Source organism: Ovis aries, chromosome X (genome assembly GCF_016772045.2).
Source record: "Ovis aries strain OAR_USU_Benz2616 breed Rambouillet chromosome X, ARS-UI_Ramb_v3.0, whole genome shotgun sequence".
NCBI classification, from domain to species: Eukaryota; Metazoa; Chordata; class Mammalia; order Artiodactyla; family Bovidae; genus Ovis; species Ovis aries.
This window is the reverse complement of record NC_056080.1, coordinates 62,463,750-62,484,552: the sequence shown is the minus strand read 5'-3', so window position 1 is coordinate 62,484,552 and position 20,803 is coordinate 62,463,750. Positions and strand designations below refer to the sequence as shown.

The 20,803-nt window shown below is 43.5% G+C and overlaps 1 pseudogene; it reads right to left on the bottom strand.

Annotated features, from left to right (window-relative positions):
- Nucleotides 1–19,521: 19,521 nt before the first annotated feature.
- On the bottom strand, nucleotides 19,522–20,476 carry LOC121818358 (large ribosomal subunit protein uL22-like; annotated as a pseudogene).
- Nucleotides 20,477–20,803: the final 327 nt, after the last annotated feature.

Genomic DNA, 20,803 nt, shown 5'->3' with positions numbered 1-20,803 from the left:
CGTGCCTCTCCTCCCTCATTCTCCACAATGGATTCATCACCAAGTTCTGTTTTCTCAATAACTGTCCAATCCACCTCCTATTCTTCATCTCCATTTGCCAACGCTCCAGTTAAAGTCCAATCTTGCCCCAAATAGTACTCTTTTGTCTAACCTCTAATTTCACTACCCCCCAAATCATCCTAAAATAGCACTGCTAATGTTATAAGCCGCTTTCCTCCTCAAAATTATTCAGTAACATATTCCAGACTATAAGATTAAATTTACCTTCTTTGCCTATTACAGTAACACATAAAGTTCCAACAACACTGAGTTAAATATGCCCTCCCATACCTCTATGCTTTAAAAGTACTGTTTCCTCTACCTTGAAGATTCTCTCCATACTTGCCCACTGAACAAATTCTTTATCCTTCAGAGCCTAGATTAAATGCTACTTCCTCTGTAAAGTCGTCTCAGAATTCCTCAAGTAGACCTTGGATTCACTTTATTCATATTATTCCTCAACCTATACATATATACCCTTACTAGAGACTTCATTGTAAATGACGTTTCCTTAACTCTGTTATAGACTGCAAGATATTCAAGGGCAAGGGGACTGTATAATTTAATCTCTGAATACTCAACGCCTAGCAGAGTATCTATCCAGTGTCTGGCACAAACATACACACACACACACACACCGAAGTAAGTAAAAAAAAAAAAAAGGAAATATGTTTTATTGATTTTATTGACTCTTTGACCAATTGCTCTGGACTAAGAATGTTAAACATTTGACAAATTATTTCATTTAATCCTCTCAGCATCCCTACTTGGTATCTGTACCTTAAAAATGAGAAAAACTGGGGCTCTTTGAGATTTGGTAACGTGCATATTCACATATGGGCTTCCCTAATATCTCAGTTGGTAAAGAATCTGCCTGCAATGTAGGAGACCCTGGTTCGATTCCTGGGTTGGGAAGATCCACTGGAGAAGGGATACACTACCCACTCCAGTATTCTTGGACTTCCCTTGTGGCTCAGCTGGTAAAGTATCTGCCTGCAATGTGGGAGACTTGGGTTCTATCCTTGGGTTGGAAAGATCCCCTGTTGAAGGGAAAGGCTACCCACTCCAGTATTCTGGCCTGGAGAATTCCATGGACTGTGTAGCCTATGGGGTCACAAAGAGTTGGACACAACTGAACAACTTTCATTTTCACATTCACATACATATTCAAGGCAGAGGCAAAGGTGAGAAAGAGTAAAGAGTTGAAACTCCCTTGGGTATAGTCTTTCCTCAAAAGGACCCCAGCCTAAATCCTCATCAGCTCCTCTTGCCTTCAGATCCAAAGTGTTCAATAGTGCCCTATACACAGACCACAGTCATGTACATTCCCTGTCTATGAGGGATATGTCTGGAAAGGACCTTAATCTCATAGAAATGACATCTCTTAAAAAAAAAAAAAAGAAAGAAAGAAATGACATCTCTTGATCTACCTCGGCTCCATCTTCTCATCCCAAGACCTCAAGTGGCCCAGCACAGCCACCTCCATTCCTCCTGCTTGGGAGCTTGATCATCTTCCTAGCTGTCTTGACCCATCTGTGGCCAAACGCCTTTTCACTTGAACTGATCTGAGACAGGATGGGAGTTTGCAAAAGAAATTTTCCTCAGAAATTCAGGGCAACACAAGAAAATTTTAAATAATTCCAAAACCTTAGAAATAAATGAGTTTACAGAAGACTGATTCTTTTTCCTAATGGAGCTCAGTTCTCTCCATTGATGTGCTTGGCTGGCACAGTATATAGGGCACTCATTCCTATTCCTAGTCTTGGCCTCTATCCTGTCTCAACCATGCTACTCAGACTCATTGCCTGGAAAGTTTGGGTTGGTGCCACCATTAGGGCTGATGGGATTCTCTGTCTTTTCCAGAAACTGCTTTGTTAATTTAGCTTTGGACAGGGGGTGAGGTGGGGAACATTTCCAGATGACTTCCTGGTCCTGGGAAACATTATATTTGTCCTGAGTCATTCTGCTGACCCCTGAGAGAACTATCTTGGGTCTTGGTCTCATGCATTAGGAAAACACTTATCTAGCCCTCAAAATCCCTTTCTAGCACCTCAGGAGGCCTTGAAGGGGTTTCTGTAACTCTTCCTAGAGATCTCTATGGCTCTGGTCTCTGAAAAGACTACCTTCACCTCAACATGTTTCCCTTGGTCCCTTTTGGTTTTCCTGAAGCAAGCATGTCTCTGTCGACAAGATGGTGGAGTAGAAGGACATGCACTCATTTTCTCCTGTGAGAACTCTAAAATTACAACTCTCTGCTGAACAGCCATTGACAGGAAAAAGTTGGATCCCACCAAAAAAAAAAAGATACACCACATCCAAGGGCAAAGGAGAAGTCCCAGCAAGACAGTAGGAGGGGCAAAATAATGTTTAGAATAAAACCCCATACCGGCCAGAGATGCTCAGAAAGCTCAAACAAAACCTTGTGTGTACCAGGAGACCCCACAGAGACTGAACCAGACCTGTCTTTGAGTGTTTGAGTGTCTCCTGCAGAGGTACGGGTTGGCAGTGGCCTGCCACAGGGGCAGAGGCTCTTGGTGCAGCGTACCTGGGTATGGCATAAGCCCTCTTGGAGGAGGTCACCATTAACCGCACCATAGAGCCACAGAACTTACACAGGACTAGGGAAACAGACTCTCGAAGGGTACAAACAAAACCTGGTGTGCACCAGGAACCAGGAGAAAGGAGCAGTGACCCCACAAGAGACTGACCCAGACTTGCCCATGAGTGTCCAGGAGTCTCCAGCAGAGGCGTGGGTTGGGGTGGCCTGCCGCAGGGTCAGGGGCACTGAGTGCAGCAGTACATGCATGGGACCTTTTGAAGGAGGTCGCCATTATCTTCATTACCTCCACCATAGTTTGGCCTCAGGTCAAACAACAAGAGGGAACACAGCCTCACTCATCAACAGAATATTGGATTAAAGGTTTACTGAGCATGGCCCCACCCATTAGAACAAGACCCAGTTTCCCCCTCAGTCAGTCTCTCCCATCCATAAGCCTCTTATCCTTATCCCTCAGAGGGCAGACAAGATGAAAACTACATTCACAGAAAACTAATCAAACCGATCACATGGACCACAGCATTGTCTAACTCAATGAAACCATGAGCCATGCTGTGTCGGGCACGCAAGATGGACAGGTCACGATGGAGAGTTCTGACAAAACGTCAGAACTGGAGAAGGGAATGGCAAACCACTTCAGTCTTCTTGCCTTGAGGACCCCATGAACAGCATGAAAAGGCAAAAAGATAGGACACTGAAAGATGAACTCCCCAAGTCAGTAGGTACTCAAGATGCTACTGGAGAAGAATGGAGAAATAACTCCAGAAAGAATGAAGAGACAGAGCCATAGCAAAAACAGTACCCAGGTGTGGATGTGACTGGTGATGGAAGTAAAGCCTGATGCTGTAAAGAACAATATTGCATAGGAACCTGGAATGTTAGGTCTATAATCAAGGTAAATTGTAAGTGGTGAAACAGGAGATGACAAGAGTGAATATCGACATTTCAGGAATCAGGGAACTAAAATGGACTGGAATGGGTGAATATAAATCAGATGACCTTATATCTACTACTATGGCAAGAATCCCTTAGAATAAATGAAGTAGCCATCACTGTCAACAAAAATGTCCGAAATGCAGTACTTAGATGCAATCTCATAAATGACAGAATGATCTCTGTTCGTTTCCAAGGCAAATCATGCAATATCACAGTAATCCAAGTCTATACCCTAACCAGTAATGTTTAAGAAGCTAAAGTTGAACAGTTCTATGAAGACCTACAAGAACTTCCAGAACTAACACCCAAAAAAGATGTCCTTTTCATTATAGGGGACTGGAATGCAAAAGTAGGAAGTCAAGAAACACCTGGAGTAACAGGCAAATTTGGCCTTGGAGTACAAATGAAGCAGGGCAAAGACTAACAGAGTTTTGCCAAGAAAATGCACTGGTCATAGCAAACACCCTCTTCCAACAACACAAGAGACGACTCTACACATGGACATTACCAGATTGTCAACACTGAAATCAGATTGATTATATTCTTTGCAGCCAAAGATGGAGAAGCTCTATACAGTCAGAAAAAAAAGAAAAGAAAAAAAGACCGGGAGCTGACTGTGGCTCCAATTGCAAAATTCAAACTTAAATTGAAGAAAATAGGGAAAACAACTAGACCATTCAGGTATGATCTTAATCAAATCCCTTACGACTATACAGTGGAAATGACAAATAGATTCAAGGGATTAGAACTGATAGACAGAGTGCCTGAAGAACTATGGATGGAGGTTTATGACATTGTACAGGAGGCAGTGATCAAGACCATCTCCAAGAAAAAGAAATGAAAAAAGGCAAAATGATTGTCTGAGGAGGGCTTACAAATAGCTGTGAAAAGAAGAGAAGTGAAAGGCAAAGGAGAAAAAAAGAAATATACTCATTTGAATGCAGAGTTCCAAAGAACAGCAAGGAGAGATAAGAAAGCTTTCCTCAGTGATCAATGCAAAGAAATAGAGGAAAACAACAGAATGGGAAAGACTAAAGATCTCTTCAAGAAAATTAGAGATATCAAGGGAACATTTTATGCAAAGATGGGCTCAATAAAGGACAGAAATGGTATGGATATAACAGAAGCAGAAGATATTAAGAAGAGGTGGCAAGAATACACAGAAGAACTATACAAAAAAGATCTTCATGACCCAGATAATCACGATGGTGTGATCACTCACCTAGAGCCAGACATCCTGCAATGTTAAGTCAAGTGGGCCTTAGGAAACATCACTATGAACAAAGCTAGTGAAGGTGATGGAATTCCAGCTGAACTATTTCAAATCCTAAAAGATGATGCTGTCAAATGTTGCACTCAATATGCCAGCACATTTGGAAAACTCAGCAGTGGCCACAGGACTGGAAAAGGTCAGTTTTTATTCCAATCCCAAAGAAAGGCAATGCCAAAAAATGTTCAAACTACCACGCAATTGCACCTGTCTCACACACTGGCAAAGTAATGCTCAAAATTCTCTGAGCTAGGCTTCAACAGTACATGAACTATGAACTTCCAGATATTCAAGCTGGATTTAGAAAAGGCAGAGGAACCAGAGATCAAATTGCCAACATCTGTTGGATCATAGAAAAAGCAAGAGAATTACAGAAAAACATCTACTTCTGCTTCATTGACTACAGTAAAGCCTTTGACTGTGTGGATCATAATAAACTGTGGGAAATTCTTCAAGAGATGGAAATAAAAGACCACCTTACTTGCCTCCTGAGAAATCTGTATGCAGGTCAGGAAGCAACAGTTAGAACTGGACATGGAACAACAGACTGGTTCCAATCTGGGAAAGGAGTACATGAAAGCTGTATATTGTCACCTTGCTTATTTAATTTGTATTCAGAGTTCAGTTCAGTTCAGTTCAGTTCAGTCGCTCAGTCGTGTCCGACTCTTTGTGACGCCATGAATTGCAGCACGCCAGGCCTCCTTGTTCATCACCATCTCCCGGAGTTCACTCAGACTCACGTCCATCGAGTTCGTGAGGCCATCCAGCCATCTCATCCTCAGGCCTTTCCCAGTTCAGGTTACAAACTCCACCTACTTCCCCAGGGTTTCTCTGATGATTCATTCAGGTGCCCCTCTCCTATCCTTGGGAATGACCTTCCAGAATTCTCTCTCTCCAGTTTTGCAGTAGAAAAATATTTCACATGCTGAGTTATGGTAATAGACCATCATCATCAACAGTAAAAGGGTGATTCTCTCCTGCCCTCCCTGCTCTGCCCCATCTCCGTCATCCACACCATGTGCCATCCTAATCAGGCCTTCACCCCGCCCTTGGCTGCTGCTATACCTCCCCTTCTTCCCTCCCTCCAGACACAGTCCTGCATTCCTGAGGATTTCCTCTCTTATATCCCAACTGCCTGTACCTCTCTCACCCTTTCCCCCATACTAAACTCTGGCCTTCAGTGGCAACCCAGGCCTTACCTGCTCCCCACCCTGCCACTCTGCCCCAACCTCATCGCCCTCCTTGGGGGCCTCTCCCTCTGCAGCTGCTGCAGCCTGAGTAAGCACAACAACAAAAAATTACCGCGTGTATTAAAGCGAAGCTCTTGTTGGACAACTGCAAATTTCCCTGGGCGGGATTTTAGTTTGATTTTCTCAGGGTTCCTATGGAGCCTGAGTTTCTGCCCAGGCCTGCCCAACCCCCACCCCCACCCCAGATGTCTGGGGGCTGTAGGGAACCAGAACCCTGGCCTGTCCCAGAGGACCAGCCCTCCCGAATTTCTTAGTCCACCAGCCAGGGGCCAAAGGCACAGAGCGGGCAGGGGAAAGTCAGCCAAGTGGGGCAGGGAGCAGGCAGCTAGCCCTGTAGAGGAGTTTAACTCAGAACTGGGGGACTGAGGGCAGGGAGCCAAACTTCCCCTCACTGAAGCAGAAACGAATCTTGCAAATAAACACATAAACAGATTACCAGTGAGTTAGTAAGGGCTGCCAAGGGGTTGGAGAGTTAAACTGTCCCCAGCCCCACCCCTGGCACTTCCCCCAAAGCTTAGGCCCCAGCTTTGCCCAGGAGGGCCTGGAAGAGGAATCAGGTCTCCAAAGCATAGGCCCCACCCTGGCTCTCAGTTGCTGATGGCAGCCCTGAGCTTGGCCAGGCCTGGGCCTCTCTCCACTGTTGCCCCTTTCTCCCTGCCTTCTCTTCTTGGTATTCCACTCCAAGTCTTTTTCCTTCTCAGGCTTGGGCTCCTGCCCATCTGGCTTGTGTGTGCACTTCTGCTATCTTTGGCCAGTCTTTCTCTGCTCCCAGCCACTTTCCTAGTCCCCCTCAAGCACATCTACCACCATGAGGCCCTCTCTCTCTGGTTCTCCTTTTCATTTTTTTTTTTTTTAGTTTTTTATTTTTAAAATTTTAAAATCTTTAATTCTTACATGCGTTCCCAAACATGAACTCCCCTCCCACCTCCCTCCCCACAACATCTCTCTGGGTCATCCCCATGCACCAGCCCCAAGCATGCTGCACCCTGCGTCAGACATAGACTGGCGATTCAATTCTTACATGATAGTATACATGTTAGAATTCCCATTCTCCCAAATCATCCCACCCTCTCCCTCTCCCTCTGAGTCCAGAAGTCCGTTATACACATTTGTGTCTTTTTTGCTGTCTTGCATACAGGGTCATCATTGCCATCTTCCTAAATTCCATATATATGTGTTAGTATACTGTATTGGTGTTTTTCTTTCTGGCTTACTTCACTCTGTATAATTGGCTCCAGTTTCATCCATCTCATCAGGACTGATTCAAATGAATTCTTTTTAACGGCTGAGTAATACTCCATTGTGTATATGTACCACAGCTTTCTTATCCATTCATCTGCTGATGGACATCTAGGTTGTTTCCATGTCCTGGCTATTATAAACAGTGCTGCGATGAACATTGGGGTACATGTGTCTCTTTCAATTCTGGTTTCCTCGGTGTGTATGCCCAGCAGTGGGATTGCTGGGTCATAAGGTAGTTCTATTTGCAGTTTTTTAAGGAATCTCCACACCGTTCTCCATAGTGGCTGTACTAGTTTGCATTCCCACCAACAGTGTAGGAGGGTTCCCTTTTCTCCACACCCTCTCCAGCATTTATTGCTTGCAGATTTTTGGATCGCAGACATTCTGACTGGTGTGAAGTGGTACCTCATTGTGGTTTTGATTTGCATTTCTCTAATAATGAGTGATGTTGAGCATCTTTTCATGTGTTTGTTAGCCATCCGTATGTCTTCTTTGGAGAAATGTCTATTTAGTTCTTTGGCCCATTTTTTGATTGGGTCGTTTATTTTTCTGGAATTGAGCTGCATAAGTTGCTTGTATATTTTTGAGATTAGTTGCTTGTCAGGTGTTTCATTTGCTATTATTTTCTCCCATTCAGAAGGCTGTCTTTTCACCTTGCTTATATTTTCCTTTGTTGTGCAGAAGCTTTTAATTTTAATTAGATCCCATTTGTTTATTTTTGCTTTTATTTCCAGAATTCTGGGAGGTGGATCATAGAGGATCCTGCTGTGATTTATGTCTGAGAGTGTTTTGCCTATGTTCTCCTCTAGGAGTTTTATAGTTTCTGATCTTACATTTAGATCTTTAATCCATTTTGAGTTTATTTTTGTGTGTGGTGTTAGAAAGTGATCTAGTTTCATTCTTTTACAAGTGGTTGACCAGTTTTCCCAGCACCACTTGTTAAAGAGATTGTCTTTACTCCATTGTGGTTCTCCTTTTCAAATAACCACTATGAACCTTGACTGGGCTTCCCTGGTGGCTCAGGTGATAAAGAATCTGCCTGCAGTGCAGGAGACCCAGGCTTGATCCCTGGGTTGGGAAGATCCCCTGGAGAAGGGAATGGCAACCCACTCCAGTATTCTTGCCCGAAGAATTCCATGGACAGAGGAGCCTGCCAGGCCGTAATCCATGGGGTTGCAAAGAGTCAGGAATAACTGAGCAACCCACACACACGCAATGAACCTTGAAAATGGCCGTAGGTAATGCTCAATTCACCTCCTGTCCCTGCGCTTACTCTTTTAATTTATTTTTTAATATTTATTTATTTGGATGCACTGGATCTTAGTTGCAATATGCAAGATCTTCAATTTTCATTGTAACATGTGAACTCTTTGTGGCACACGGGATCTAGTTCCCTGACTAGGGATCGAACCCACATTCCCTGCATCGGGGGCGTGGAATCTTAGCTGCTGGACCATAGGAACTCCCCCTATGCTTACTCTTTCAGAAATTCAGGCAGAATGTTCCATTTCATTTGTTTGGGCCTCAGTCTGTCCCAAGATGCTGAGAGCCCTGCCCAGCTCCCACAGACCCAAGGGATGTTGACATGCTTTGGTACAGAATTGCTGGGCCCAGGCCCTGAACCTTGGAAAGATTTTCCCAGCCTGGACCTCTCTGTCAATGCCCCCTTTGCCACTCCCATCACAACCACTAGGGGATGGCACCTAGCCTTCAGGTGCTGGGAAGGCCCAAAGGGATTTTTGATAACAGATCAGAAAGCATGCCTCCATTTGGCCAGAGAGAGGAATACCGCCCTTGGGCAAAGCTGGAAGTTTCATAGCTCCATCTGTGCTGTCCCTGCATCTTCAAGGCCTACTGTCTGGCACATAGAGTGAAAGTGAAGTCGCTCATTCGTGTCTGACTCTTTGCGACCCCATGAACTCCAGCCCACCAGGCTCCTCTAGCCATGGGATTCTCCAGGCAAGAATACTGGAGTGGGTTGCCATTTTGTTCTCCAGCGGATCCTCCCGACCCAGGGATCGAACCCGGGTCTCCTGCACTATAGGCAGACGCTTTACGGTCTGAGCCACCAGGGAAGTCACATAGGAGGCACTCAAAAATAGGTGGGAAAGTGCATGCATATGTATCTAAAAGAGTAAAGGTTATAGCAGCAAATTTCTAGGGCATGAAATGGTGCTTCCTCATAGGACTAAAACCCAAAGCAGATTAAAAAGATATTTATTAGCTCACGGTTCTGCAGGTCAGAAGTTCGGATGGGTTCCACTAGGTTCTCTGCTCAGAGTCTCTAATACCAAGATCAAGGTTTTGGCTGCCCTAGGCTCTTATCTGGAGGCTTGAGTAAGAATCCGTTTCCACGTTGATTTAAGTTGTTGGCAGAATCCACTTGTGGTTGTAGGCCCCATTTTCTGGCTGACTGTCAGTTGGGGGCCTTCACTGCTTAAGCAAAGGTCACCAGCATTTCTTCTCCCGTGCCTCTCTTCATCTTCAAAACTGCAACAAGGTGTCAACTCTGACTTTTCCTTCTGCCTTCTCTCCCAACACCAGCTGGAGAAAGTTCTCCACTTTTAAGGGTTCCTGTAATTAGATCAGGCCCATCCAGAAAAATCCCTTTCTTGTATAGTAAAATATACATAACAGAAAATATACTATTTTAACCATTTTTAAGTGTACAACTCAGTGTCACTGAATACACTGGTATTGCTGAGCATCTATCACCACTATTAATCTGCAACCCCCCAAACTGAAACTCTATATCCATTTTTTTTAATTTATTTTTTTTTTACTTTATTTTACTTTACTATATGAAACTCTATATCCACTAAACAGTAATCCATTCCTTCCTCTTCCAACCCCTGGAAAGCACTATTCTACTTTCTTTCTGTATGAATTTGACTATTCTAGGTACTTAATATAAATGAAATTATACAATACTTTTTCATGTGTGATTGGCTTATTCATGTACCATAATGTCTTCAGTATTTATCCATGTTGTAGCATTCATCAGAATTGCCTTCCTTTTTAAGGGTGAAAACTATTCCACTGCATCTCCCATTTTTTAAGGTCAGCTAAGCTATATAACCCCACTCTAGTACTCTTGCCTGGAAAATCCCATGGACGGAGGAGCCTGGTAGGCTGCAGTCCATGGGCTCGCTAAGAGTCGGACAGGACTGAGCCGACTTCACTTTCACTTTTCACTTTCATGCACTGGAGAAGGAAATGGCAACCCACTCCAGTGTTCTTGCCTGGAGAATCCCAGGGATGGGGGAGCCTGGTGGGCTGCCGTCTATGGGGTCGCACAGAGTTGGACACGACTGAAGTGACTTAGCAGCAGCAGTAGCAGGCTATATAACAAAGCACAAGCACAGCAGTAATATGTTATCACATTTACAGGTTTTGGGAATGAGGACATGAAATCCTAGAGGTCATTCTTAGAAATTCCACCTAGCACAACCTCAAATTCAAGGATGTTGAGTATTGCTGTCTTCTACCCAGAACAAACAGATCAGTGTGTGTCACAGTCAGAGCATGCATTGGACCTGGTGAGGGTAGGTGGTGTGGGGAATGGGCTGAGAGGTTCAGTGGGGAAGGGCACCAATATTTATTGAATACCCAGCATGTGCTAGGTGCCGATAGAGTGCTTTTACATGCATTATTTTATTTAACCCTCAAATTGCCCATGAGAAATATTTGTTATAGTCCCCATTTGACAGATGAGGAAACAGGCTGAGTGTGTTTAAATGATTCTCCCAAAGTCTCACAACCAGTAAAAGGAAACACATGCCTGACACCAAAGTCCATGCTCTTTCCACTAGACATGTGTGCATGTGTGCTAAGCTGCTTCAGTCGTGTCCGACTCTTTGCAACCCTGTGGACTATAGCCCGCCAGTTTCCTCTGTCCATGGGATTTCCCAGGCAAGAATACTAGAGTGGGTTGCCATGTCCTCCTCCGGGGGATTTTCCCAACCCAGGGATCGAACCTGAGTCTCTTGCATCTCCTTCATTGGCAGGTGGGTTCTTTATCACTAATGCTACCTGGGAAGCCCTTCCACAATACATACCACCTTCCAATCCTGGAAGTGAGGTTGGTCAAGCTTCTGAGGGCATGATCAGATGGCTCTTTCCTCCACCCCTCCCCAACCCTGCCCACCTGTAGCGGAACAGTATTTGTGAATGCTGGCAGCACAGCAGAAGGTGGCTGTTAGGGACTAAATGTTTGTTTCTCCAAAATTCATATATTGAAGCCTTAACCACCAAAGCAACTCTATTTGGAAACAGAGACTGTGTAGAGGTAACAAAGGTTAGATGAGGTCATAAGTGCATGCATACAAGTGTGCATGCGTGCTTAGTCGCAAGTGTTTGGCTCCTGGCAACCCTATGGACTGTAGCCAGCAGGCTCCTCTAGAGTGGGACCCTAATCCCACAGGCTGGTGTCCTTGGAAGAGGAGGTGACCCCAGAGCTCTCTCTTTCTCCCACGTGAGACCATAGTGAGAAAGCCAGCTGTCTGCAAGCCAGAAAGAGAACCCTTTCCAGGAACCAAGTCTGCTAGCACCTTGATCTTGGACTTCCCAGCTTCCAGACTGTAGGGAAATAAATTTCTGGTGTTTAAGCCACTCAATCTGTGGTATTTTCTTAAGGCAGCCTGAGTAGACTGAGAGAGTGACTGTGATATTCAGCAGCAAGATTGAAAGAAAGCTCCCGGCCCACTGTGCAATCCCACTCTATTTCTTTGACCTTTTTGGTATTCAGTGAGAGCCAGCCTGGGTGTCCTCCCGGCCCTGGCTCTGGGGCCTAGGAGGAAGGGGAAAGGAGCCAGTTTCTGAAGCTGAAGCTGGCTTAATGCATTTGCCTATGAACTAGATAGGGCTGCTCGAGCAGCTGGGGCCCTGGGTGTGAGGCCACCTCCCCAGGCAGGGCCAGGAACGCTACAAGAGGAATTAATTCCAGCTGAAAATCTGCAGCAAGAAGCAGGGCAAATGCATGGTGCCATCAATACACAATTCATTTGTGACTATGAACAGCATATTTGGAACGTGACAGCGGACGGCAGGGTCAAGCAGCCAGCAGAGCTGGGTTGGTTTGGAGGCAGTTCAAGACTCTAAACTAAAAAATCATATTTTGGGGGAAAGACCATGAGCATCTGTTTCAACTCCAAGACTGGCCCCTCCCCATTGATGTTGCTGATCTGATTTCTTTTGTCAGACTGTGGTGTAAGTCTCAGCCGTGGCCCCTAGAAGGAAAGCTCCCAGTTGTTCAATGGCATCTCACCCTTGGGGATGTACCTGAGTTATCTTTTGCTGGGTAACAAATTATCACGAATTTAGTGGCTTAAAACAACAACAAACTTATTATCTCATGGTTTCTATGCTTCAGAAGCCTGGGTGAAGCTTATCTGAGTCATCTGCTTGGGGTTTCACTAGGCTGAAATCAAGGTGTCCACAGGACTGCAATCTTTTCTGAAGCTTGGAGTTCTTTACCAAGCTCACTAGTTGTTGGCAGAATTTAGTTCCCTGTGATTGTAGGACTTAAGTTTCCATTTTCTTACTGGTTGTTGGTTGGGGATTACTCTCAGCTCCTAGAGGTCATTCTTGGGTCCTTGCCACAGGGCCCTTTCCATAGGCAGTTCATAACATGAGGTTTTACTTCTATGAGGCCAAAAAAGAGCACCTGCTTGGCCCTCTCTGTCTCTCTGACTCTCTCCCTCTCTCATTTTTAACTTTTTATTTGGAAATAACTATAAAATTGCAAGAAGTTGTAAATATAGTACAGAGAAGACCCATGTTTCCTTATCCAGTGTCCTTCAGTGATTACATCTTATTTAATTATAGTATAATATCCAATCCAGGTAACTGACATTGGTGCAATGTATGCATATAGTTCTGTGCAATTGTATTGTATGTACAAATTTGTGTAACCACCACTGCAGTCAAGTTTCAGAACCATTTCATCCTTTCAAAAGTCTCCCTCCTACTACTCTTTTCTGGTCACTCCCACCCCCTTCCCTCCCACCATCTCTAACTCCTGGCAACTATTAATCTGCTCCCCAACTCTATAATTTTGTCATGTTGAGAATGTTATATAACATACAGAATGTGACTTTTTGAGACCTTTGGCTTTTTTTTCACTCAGCAAAATACACTTGCAATCCACCTAAGCTTTTGAGTGTATCAATCGGTTTGTCCCTTTTTATAGCCGAGTAGTATTTCATGGTCTGGATGTACGACAGTTTGTTTACTCACTCGTGAGGGACATCTTGGTTGTTTTCAGTTCTGGTTGTTACAAATAAAGCTGATATGAATAACTGTGTGCAGATTTTTTGTGTCAACATAGGTTTTCATTTTCCTGGGATAAACATAAGAGTACAGTTGCTGAGCTACTTGGTAAGTGTATGTATAGTTTTTAAAGAAATTACCATACTCTTTTTTCAAGGTGGCTATATTGTCACATTTCTACTAGGAGTGTATGAGTGATCCAGTTTTTCACCTCCTCACCAGCATTTGGTGTTGTCACTTAAAAAAAAAAGTTTATTTTAGCCTTTTGGCTGCTGCTGCTGCTGCTAAGTCACTTCAGTTGTGTCCGACTCTGTTTGACCCCATAGACGGCAGCCCACCAGGCTCTCCCGTCCCTGGGATTCTCCAAGCAAGAACACTGGAGTGGGTTGCCATTTCCTTCTCCAGTGCATGCATGCATGCATGCTAAGTCACTTCAGTCGTGTCCGACTCTGTGCGACCCTATGGACAGCAGCCCACCAGGCTCCTCCGTCCACAGGATTCTCTAGGCAAGAATACTGGAGTGGGTTGCCATTTCCTTCTCCAATGCATGAAAGTGAAAAGTGAAAGTGAAGTTGCTCAGTCATGTCCGACTCTTAGCGACCCCATGGACTGCAGCCTACCAGGCTCCTCCGTCCATGGGATTTTCCAGGCAAGAGTACTAGAGAGGGGTTATATAGCTTAGTTGACCTTAAAAAATGGGAGATGCAGTGGAATAGTTTTCATCCTTAAAAAGGAAGGCAATTCTGATGAATGCTACAACATGGATAAATATTGAAGACATTATGGTACATGAATAAGCCAATCGCACACGAAAAAGTACTGTATAATTTCATTTATATGAGGTACCTAGAATAGTCAAATTCAAATTTGATTTTAGATTTGATTGGTCCATAGTTTATGGTTGAATTAGTTATGTCTACCTAGAAGTGAAGTGAAGTGAAGTGAAGTCACTCAGTCGTGTCTAACTCTTAGCGAGCCCATGGACTGCAGCCTGCCAGGCTCCTTCGTCCATGGGATTTTCCAGGCAAGAGTACAGGAGTGGGGTGCCATTGCCTTCTCCAGCCTTTCGGATCGGTGACTTTAATCCCATTATGACTAATGATGTTGAACATTTTTTCATTTACTTATTTACTATCTCCATATTCTCTTCAGTGTATCTTCATACTTTTTGCTTATTTTCTAATTGGATTAGATGGTTTTTTACCACTGAGTTTTGAGAGTTCATTCATGATACTTGTCGTTTATCATATACATGGTTGCAAATATTTTTTCTCGATTTGTAGCTTTCTTTTCTTTCTTGTAACAAATCTTTCACAGAGAAAAAGTTTTTAATCTTGATGACATCAAATATATTCATTTTTTTCTTTTATGGATCAGACTTTTTGTATCAAACCTAAGAACACTTTATCAATTCCTAGGTTCCAAAGATTTTTTCCTATGTTTTCTTCTAAAATTTTTATAGTTTTACATTTAATATTTAAATCTACGATCTACTTTGAGTTAATTTTTATATGAGGTACAAAGTTTACACAAAGTAGTTTTTTTTTTTTATTTTCCTGCCTATGGATATCCAAATGCAGCAGCATTGTTTGTTGAAAACATTTCTTGTCTCTTTTCAGGGCTCACCTGATTCAGTTGCCATTCAGAATAATATCTTTTTTGATGAACTCAAATCAACTGATTACAGACTTTAATTACATCTGGAACATCCATTTTGAAATGTGGTAGCATAGCCCATCATATTTAATACTCCTACCTACACTCAAGGGGGAGGAGGTTATATAAGGATACGGATCACTGGAAGGGTCATCCTACAAGTCTTTTTATCACAGGCTGGGAACATCCATGCACACCCATTTTTTCTCTCCCTGGGTTTGAGAAAGACTGCCTAGCCTTGGTGTCTTGTCTAGGTGAGGTATGGTTGGTTTGGGAAGTTCCATGGGGAGTTGAAGTTAGGTAAGTGTGCATGTGTGAATGCCAAGCCCCCAGCCAAATATGATTTGGCTGTTTCTTCCCAGAGTCAGGGCCAGGTGCTTTCACTCTGCACTAAAGAGCTATGATGGGGACGTGAAACATGGGATGGGAGAAGGGCACTATTACGAGAGCTTTTTTCCTTGAAAATAGACTTCAGATTAACCAACTCAGAGAAGAAGCTTTTCCTAGGCCCAATTAACATAGGAAATGCCCATTCTCATGCAATCTATGTTCTAGCCTTTACCAGAGTCAGTATTCTATCTCTGATCTATTCAGCTAATGAATGTTAGTCAGCTAATCATCAGTGTTTGAGGACCAAAGGTTAAACTTCCTTTAGCTGTGACTCTTTTAACCATGGAACTCCTTTTGTACCTTTGCACTTCTCTTGAAGACATCTATCACATCTCTTATTTCTGAAAGAATCAGGTCTTCAGAAGGGAATGCCCAATTGCAGCCTTGTGGTAAAAGCTTCAACAGCTCCTCTGAAACTGCACACCAGCCCTTAATGTAGGGGGACTCAGTTGACTCTCTGACCTTTGAATGCAAGGTGGTGTGGTGAAATCAGGTCACAATAGTGTTCTTTCAAGCTGGGGCACACCAAGAAATTGTAAGGAGTAAGTGGCAAGTAAGGCTGAGAAAAATTCAAGAACAAAGATGCATTCACAAATGTAAATGGAAGGCCATTAGAAGAACCCCACTTGAAATGAGTGAGATCCAAAATCCATTTGTTAATCAGTTCTTCATGAAGCCAAAACCAAACAAACAATGCAGAACTTGAAGCAAGATGAGCGAGAAGAATCACAGAAGTCTCATCTGGTTGCAAACATATTCTCCCACCCCCATACTGCTCTGAACTTTCTTCCTTACCCGGCCCATCATTCCCTATATGAATGGCATCTCTGGAGCTGAGCAGTGTGGCAGCCATGATTCCAATGTGTGCTCTACAAATACCTCTTTAAGGTAAGCAAGTTCCTCTACATGCTCAGCCTCTTCTCAGCGTGCACCCTGTACCTCCTGCACTAACTCCTAAAACCAGGTTCTTTGTGGGCACAGTACTTTCTCTACAACTCAGCTCCACCTCCCACATCCCACCAGTGCACTGCCTCAAAGTAGGATCAGCATCACCTAAATCCCTGCAGCTGCTCCCAGACCACTGCTCCCCACTATTGTGTAAAACCGCTTCCTCCTTCAATACTCTTTCCATCCGGTATTATATCACCCTCTATCCTCCTCCTTCCACCATTGCTGTCATCTACTCTCCCACATTCTTAGAGGATTTTGGTTCCCTCTGGTTTATATATTCCTTTCTTATTCCAACTGCTGTTGTCCACTGGCTGATTTCAAAATGCATGCAGATGATTCCACCCATTTCTATAGCGCAGTGGATCTCAACCTGAAATCACTTGGACAACTTAAAAAATACTTATGCTTAGGACCAAAGCAAACCAATTGAATCTGAATGTCTGTGGATGTTAGCATAGAGTTCTTTAAAGCTCCCAGGTGATTCTAGTGTGTCAGGCTTGCAATGAACATTAAGATTTCCATTACAAGCTGGATCAACGACTATTGTCCTGGCCTCACAGATCCTTGACATCCTCAATTCTAATGACTTTCATTTCCACTAAACTTCAGAAAACCAACTTCATGGTCATATCCTGACCTTGGTATCACCTAGAATCTCATTACTTCTGAATTCTGTCATCCCAAGTGTCCCACTACAATCTTCTAGCTCTCATACTTCCCTACTTGCATACCTCTTTTATCTCATTACAACTTCATACCCTTAACCCCATCATTCTCCTAATTTATTAGCAATCCTCCATCCTTGCTTCTTTCCCTACACATTCTGGCTTCTGTGGTTGATCATTCTGACCAGTATAACTTTACCACCCAAGATCTCTTACCTATCTATCACACTTATCTTATAAATCCCAAACCCTGATTCAACTGGAAAATCTGCCTCCTCTGTTCTTATGCCAGAACTTCTAGAGAAGAACTGGATGCCCGTCAAATGGATACCACTACAAATGTGTGATTTCTAACTTTAGTTGTTTTCTGAACACTGTTGATCCTTTTATTTCTTTTCAGCTCTCTCCCATTTCCCTTGGCCAGAATTCTAAACATTTGCCCCTTTTTTGAATAGAGGCCATAAGGTATGAGGTCCCCTTCCAGAATTACAAGCTTTTTTTGCATCTTCTAGTCCTTCTCTCAGAGAAGGCAATGGCACCCCACTCCAGTACTCTTGCCTGGAAAATCCCATGGATGGAGGAGCCTGGTGGGCTACAGTCCATGGGGTCGCTAAGAGTTGGACACGACTGAGCGACTTCACTTTCACTTTTCACTTTCCTGCATTGGAGAAGGAAATGGCAACCCACTCCAGTGTTCTTGCCTGGAGGATCCCAGGGATGGGGGAGCTTGGTGGGCTGCCGTCTATGAGGTCGCACAGAGTCGGACACGACTGAAGTGACTTAGCAGCAGCAGCAGCAGCAGTCCTCTCTTTCCTTTTGCTCTGAGAGGAGTATTCCTTTTCCTGAAAAAGGCTAATTCTTCTTTCTGTGTTCTGGATGCAATCATCATGACTGCTTCTTTGTTGTCTCTTCAATCTCTGCTGGCTTCTTCCCCTGAGATTACACACACACACACACACACACACACAAATCTCATCTTCTAAAAACTCTCTCTTAAGCATCTATTTTCTTTCAGCTAGTATCTTCATGTGTTGAACCTCAGCTAACCTTGAAAGAGTGGTCTAATTCATTGCCTCCATTTCCTCTCCTCTCAGTTACTCCTCAGACCACAGCTACCAGGCTTCTGCTACTATGCTAATCGTACGGGCAATTGTCAGGGCAGAAGCCACAGGGGCATTTGCAATCTTTCTTTGATTGGACCTCTTTTCTACACCATTTGTGCTAAGCACTACTGCCTTTTGAAAACCTACCTTGATTCTCATGATTGTCTCCTAACATGGCTCACCTCCTACCTCTTTGTCTGCTTCTTCTCAGTCTTCATTGCTGCATTATCTATAGTCTTTTTAAATTAAGTATAGTTGATTTACAATGTGTGTTAGTTTCAGATAAACAGTAAAGTGATTCAGTTTTTATATATATGTACTTTTTCAGGCTTCCTAGGTAGTGCCAGTGGTAAAGAACCCACCAACCAATGCAGGAGATATGAGATGTGGGATCAATCCCTGGGTTGAGAAGACCCCCTGGAGAAAGGCATGGCAACCCATTCCAGTTTTATTGCCTGGAGAATCCCCATGGAGAGGAGCCTGACAGACTACAGTCCATGGGGTCGCAGACGGACATGACTGAAGAGACTTAGCATGCACACACACATGATTCTTTTCACATTCTCTTCCATTACAGTTATTATAAGATATTGAACATAATTCCCCTGTGTGATACAGTAGGCCCTATTATTTATGTATGTTATATATAGTAGTGTGTATCTGTTAACCCCAAATTCCTAACTTTCCCCCTCTACATGGTCTTTCATATGTATTTTTAAGTTGGCATATTTGAAAGTCCTGCCCTTAATCCTCATCGCTTGTCTCTATACCTTCTTGCTTTTGTGGTTGTTGTTCAGTCACTGAGTTGTGTCAACTCTTTGTGACCCCATGGACTGCAGCACATCAGGCTTCCCTGTCCTTCACTATCTCCCAGAGTTTGCTCAAAATCATGTTCATTGAGTTGGTGCTATTCAACCATCTCATCCTCTGTGGCCTCCATCTCCTCCTGCCCTCAATCTTTCCCAGCATCTGGGTCTTTTCCAACGAGTTGGCTCTTCACATCAGGTAGCCAAAGTTATTGGAGCTCCAATCAGCGTCAATCTTTCCAATGAATATTCAGGGTTGATTTTCTTTAGGATTAACTGGCTTGATCTCCTTGCAGTCTTTTGTACTCTCAACAGTCTTCTCCAGCACCACAATTCGAAAGCATTAATCCTTTGACGCTCAACCTTCTTTATGGTCCAACTGTTCCATCCATACATTACATCTGGAAAAACCATAGCTTTGACTAGACATATCTTTGTCAGCAAAGTGATATCTTTGCTTTTTAATATGTGGTACAGGTTTGTCATAGCTTTTCTTCCAAGCAGCAAGCATCTTTTAATTTTACAGCTGCAGTCACCATCTGCAGTGACTTTGGAGCCCAAGAAAATAAAGTCTGTCACTGTTTCCATTGTTTTCCCTTCTATTTGCCATGAAGTGAGATGCCATGATCTTCGTTTTTTGAACGTTGAGTTTTAAGCTAGCTTTTTTTTTTTTTTTTTACTTTTGTTTGCATTTATTCCCGGGCCATAAGTTTTTGTTTCTTCAGTTTTTTCTGAGGTATCTTTTTCTTCTATGCAACCTCTTCTTCTGGTTTAGGAACAATCTGTTCTTTTTCAGTAAGAATCATCTCAATGTGGCAGGGAGAGCTCATGTAGGGGTTAATCCAACCATGAGCTCTGTAAGTCCTGCATCACATCTTGGGGGCTTTGTTCACTTGGGTGAGCCCAATGACCAGAGAACCTACATCTAAGCCCTTAAGTTCAGCATTACTCTCTGCATTTTTGAGCCTATTGCAGTAAAAAATTCAGCACTCTTTTTGGGCCACCAACCCTGCATCCAGCCCCACTGTTTGGCCTGTGCACACCTACCAACTCCACTGTTGTAACGACGGAATCCAGCTCACTGTTGTGATGATGGAATGGCACACATTGCTTCTTTAAAGTGACCTCCTTCAAATACCTGGTGGCTTTTCAGATATGCATACCCCTTATGGCCTGGGCAATTTCACGAGTGTTCTTAAAGTGAACACGAAGATTTGAACCTCTTGATTTGCATGATTTTGTGGGGTTTTCTGGGTCGAGTGAATAGCACACCATTTTTAGAGGTCATCTCAGGCCACTTACCTGAAAAAAAACAACACAAACACTAAGCTAGCTTTTTCACAGTCCTCTGTCACACCATCAAGAAACTCTTTAGTTCCTCTTTACTTTCTGCCACTAAACTGGTGTCATCTGCATATCTGAGGTTATTGATATTTCTCCTGGAAATCTTGATTCCAGCTTGTGATTCATCCAGCCTGACATTTCCCAGAATGTGCTCTGCATACAGGTAAAACAGGGTAACAATATACAACCTTGTTGTACTCCTTTCCCAATTTTGAATCAGTCAGTTGTTCCATGTAAGGTTCTGTTGCTTTTTGACCCACATACAGGTTTCTCAGGAGGCAGATAAGGTGGTCTGGTATTCCTATCTCTTTAAGACCTTTCCAT